This window comes from Equus przewalskii, chromosome 3 (genome assembly GCF_037783145.1).
Source record: "Equus przewalskii isolate Varuska chromosome 3, EquPr2, whole genome shotgun sequence".
Classification (NCBI taxonomy): Eukaryota; Metazoa; Chordata; class Mammalia; order Perissodactyla; family Equidae; genus Equus; species Equus przewalskii.
This window is the reverse complement of record NC_091833.1, coordinates 72,670,422-72,675,099: the sequence shown is the minus strand read 5'-3', so window position 1 is coordinate 72,675,099 and position 4,678 is coordinate 72,670,422. Positions and strand designations below refer to the sequence as shown.

The 4,678-nt window shown below is 36.1% G+C and overlaps 1 long non-coding RNA gene across 2 annotated transcripts; it reads left to right on the top strand.

Annotated features, from left to right (window-relative positions):
* Nucleotides 1-1,600: 1,600 nt before the first annotated feature.
* Nucleotides 1,601-4,439, top strand: LOC139082659 (uncharacterized). 2 transcript variants are annotated; one of them, XR_011538866.1, is made up of 3 exons: nt 1,601-1,889; nt 3,364-3,435; nt 4,114-4,439. It is a non-coding gene; the product is annotated as an uncharacterized lncRNA (long non-coding RNA). The 2 variants fall into 2 exon arrangements; XR_011538867.1 differs by having other exon boundaries at nt 4,111-4,439.
* The last annotated feature ends 239 nt before the right edge of the window (nt 4,440-4,678 follow it).

The following is a 4,678-nucleotide window of genomic DNA, read 5'->3' as shown; positions in this document are numbered from 1 at the left end:
AATATACTTCTAAAATACCATTGAGATGAATAATCGATACTCCATTTTGTGTGTAACCCAAATGAAACTCTTTCTTGCTCCTGCCTTAAGGCTTACCATGTTACGGATGAATTCAAAAGAAGCAAAAGTAGAATTTGTTAAATGCTTGGTAAAGAATGTGTAGAAGATACCACTTATTCAACTGTGTTAGTTTTCTATCTCTGTGTAACAAATCACTACATATGTAACAACTTAAAACAACACAAACTTATTATCTCATGGTTTCTGTGAGTCAGGACTGTGAGTTAGCTGGGTACTCTGCTTAGGGTCTCAAGGCTGAAATCCAAGTGTCAGTGAAGCTGCATTCTCCTTTGGAAGCTTGGCTCAGAAAGAATCTGCTTCTAAGTTCACTGGCATTTGGCAGACTTCATTACCGTGCAGCTATGGGCTGAGGCCCCTGTTTCTCGTTGGCTGTCAGCTGGGGTTTGCTCTGAGGTCCTAGAGGCCACACATTGTTCCTTGACGCACGACCCTCACAGGCAGTTCAAAATATGGCAGTTCATGTCCTCCAGGTGAGGAGTAGTATATCCCTCTAGCTTCTTCGTCTGCAGAGAAAACTTTCTGCTTTTAAAGAACTTACTTGATTAGATCAGACCCAATTTGGAAAATCTCCTTTTTGCTGTACAATATAATATAATCAGGAAAGTGATATCTCATGGAATTCACAGGTTCCATACACATTCACAGGGAAGACACTATAAAGGGTTAAAGTTATTGGGGATCATCTTATACTTCTGCCTACTACACTAACACAAATGGGACCAATTACTCGAAAATAAGTTCATATATGTAATTAATAAGTTCACATATATATGTATATATATGTGCTTATACCTAAAACAAAAAAAAATCATATTTATTCACCAACATTTTGATATGGATCCATATTATTTTTCACAGTAAATCACGCACATATCTAGTTTTGAATGCTTTAAAATGGAGAAAATCTTATGGCCTGAAATTGAAATTATAATTTGTATTTCCTTTATCATCCAGTAGATTTTTTGTTTATTATTTATCTGACTTTTTTTCAAATTAACTTGTACATCACTATAATACAAAATACGACTTATACAATCTTGAATTTTATAATTTACTGGAATTTTCTTTGTGGTCTGGGTAGAAACAAGCTTCATGAGTATTGCATGGATGTGTGGAGGGGAAAAGGATTTTAGATTTTACAATAAAAAATTGAGTTAATCTGTAAAAGAGCACTTTTTAATTATAAAACTTAAGCTTGCATTATTATGGTATATAGCATAGTGTTATGACCACTGTGATAGACTAAAATAAATATCTCTTCCATCTAGCCAAGCACTCTTCAAGAGCCTCCATTTTATGTGCTTATCCCTTGTTCATGATTTCTCACTTTCTATTCTACTCAGTCCCTTGTACTCTGGAACAATAGTTGAATAAATTTTAGGTGTGCAATTTCTGTTTTGGCTTTTTTATGGTTTGATCCTCTGTAAAAACCCTCTTTCTCCTGTTTGGTTTCTCCCAGCAATACACTCTCCTCCTCGGAAACCACCACTACCTTTGACCCAGCTACAAATATTTGAGCTTAGTCAATATCAGATGACTAATTGCTTGCTTTTTTTCAAGAGAGCCCTCTCCCTAGCTGTATACTATGTAAAACCTTCTCTAAAGGAAAAAATAATATTTATTTTTTGTAGCTTTTCTCAGTGACCTATCTAGCTGTACTAATGCTAATATAGCTGACTGTCAGTTTATTTCAACAGCCCAAGAATTCTGAAAATGACCATGAAGTCTGGAAGAATTTCACATTCTCACATGGAATCCAGAGGGAACGAGTGAGTGCGCACTGTGTGGTATACACCAGAGAATTCTTGGTAATTTCTGGTAGTTTCAAGTCTATTTTATTATATCTCTATAGATAAAATGGGGCTTTGAAATGCTGCAGTTTTTGAATTATCTGCATAATAGGAATATTACTTAATAAATTATGAATGAAACAAAAAGCATAAAATTGTGTTGCTGTTTGTATTGCAAAAATGAGGGCTCAAAACTATTAGAGAGTCTAAACAGTAAACTCAGGTATACTTCCCATCAAATTAAAGATCAGGCAAGAGACATATTTTACCTGTGACTTTAAGGTTAAATATATTTATGCTAAGTACCCAAAAGCAGACCTTGATTTGAGGATCCATGTGTAAGTGATTTATAAGGAAATGCTCTTGGGGAAACCATGAACATGGTAGGGGAAGCAGGAGAAGGAAGAGTAGACATCGGAGCCCAAGTTTCAGAATGGTAGCGTCAGCCTGACCCCGCAGAGATGTTCTGGAACTCAAATTATGCTTGAGTTGTCCTGAGCCAAGGCAAGGCAGTTGAGGCTTGTGTACTCCAGCCCCCATCAGTCATTGGTTAAGGAGCATCCTCCAGGTGGGAAAAGAGGCCTCCAAAATGCAAAGACAGTCCTCCTTAAATGCCTCAAGCGATTGAAAGCAAAAGCAAATAAAAGGGTGCCCTCCACAGACACAAACATGGGGAAAAGGAATGCTAGGAGATTTGGGTGAAGAACACAAAATAGTTCTTATTTGCATTCCAAGATATAAATTTAGCCAATTATATGATTAAAATTTAGCAGATAGAATATAAAAAATGTTGCAGAAGAATAAATAACTTTCCAGTAGCTATTTGTCAGGATTGGAATATAAATGTGTATAGAGAGTTTTATTCTCTCTCCTTTTTTTTAACAAGTAACAAAGCTTGTATATCTACTAGAGACTCCAAAAGAAAAGATATGATCAGAGTATGATTAAGCTGCCTGAGAAACACAAATCAGTAATGCTCTCATGAAGGAACTATTAAATCATGGAATTCTTCGTTGTGGTCTAGGGTTAAAGTAGTTTCATAATTTTTAGCTTGAAACTGAAGTTGCTAACTGAGGCATAGCAAGACAGCAGCAGAGTATTAGACTCAATATGGGACAGAGTGCTATGAGTTTCATTTGCTTACTTATGTTTCAGTTTTAAAACTAGTCTGGATCATGTTATTGCTAGCAAGAGGGGACTTACATCAGGCTGCCCCCGGACAGTAACTGCCTGGTAATTTATGTTACACTCTCGGCCCTATGTGGACCAAATAAACATCGATACGATAAACTGGCTCATTTTGACATCCAGAGCAAATGTGAAAAGAGTGTGAGTTTATGAAGGCATATTTTCATTCAGAGGGAATATACAGAGCTTTGGAATGGCCAATTTACCTTAGTTGTAGGGGAAGTTCTATCTAATTTAGCAATTTTTAAAAATTATTTTGGGATTTATTTGTCCTTTTATTTCCTCTTTCCCCATAATTCCCCAGACTCTTCAACCAGTCTCCCTGGCCATTCTGTGTTCTTTGCCTCAGGGAACAGCTATAATTGGGGATAGCAGAGTAAGTGTGTCTCTTTCTCTCCTTTATGTTTCCAATGTACAGATTTTAAGAAACCAGAAAGGACCCTTGACTGAGAAAAAGAAAAATGATCATGCTGAAAATATCATGCACAAAATGTGGACTGAGTAAAGGATAGACACTCAATTGTTTCTAAATACAAAATTTGATATTAATAAAAGTACGGTACATCATTGAGAAGTAGTCCAAGAATCTAATATCATTTTTGTTGTTTTGATTTCTGAAGTTCCTAGTCACAATGAATTTTAGGTAAAAATAACTTGAAGTTTTCTATCTGCTAAAATGACTACCTTATTCAAAGTCATATATTTACATACACACAAACACACATGCATGCAAATTTAAATCTTGTAACCAACAGTTAGAGAATACATATTATTCTCAAGGCCATATGAAATATGATCCCAAATCGGCCATAAATATATTCTGAACAAATTTCAAAGACTTGTCATAGAGATCATATTCTATAACCGTTATGACTTATAGAGTGATGGTTAATTTTATGTGTCAACTTGACTAGGCCACAGAATACCCAGATAGTTGGTCAAACACTATTCTAGGTGAGTCTGACAGGATGTTTCTGGAAGAGATTAATATTTGAATGGGTAGAATGAGTAAAGCAGACGGCCCTCCCTAACGTGAATGGGTTTCTTCCAGTAGAACGTAAGCCTGAACAGAACAAAAAGGCTGACTCTCTCCCCAATAAAGGAGGATTCCTCTGCCTGACTGCCTCCAAGCTGGGACAGTGACTTTTTCCACCTTCCAATTCAACGGACACACTCGCTCTCCTGGATCTCCTGCTTGCTGACTGACCCTGAAGATCTTGCGACTTGTCAGCCTCCAAAATCATGTGAGCTGTATATACATCCTATTGGTTCTGCTTATGTGGAGACCCTTGACTAATACAATTAGATATTAATAATAATAAAATATAATTTTTAAAAACCCTCCATCACTTGTAAAATAAGAAATACATGACTAAATAATTCTTGAGTCAAAGAAGAAATCATAGGGGAAACTAAAATACTTAGAACTAAATGATTCAGACAATGTCATATACCAAAGCTTATGCAAGAAATTCACCTCTTTCCCTGGCCATCAAAATTCATCATGGTGTAAATGCAGCAATTCTGCTCTCCATTTTAATGACTACATTTGAGCACTTCAAAATATTTCCTCAATAATTGAATATTTGCTTCTAATTTCCACTGCTTGCTTCGGAGAG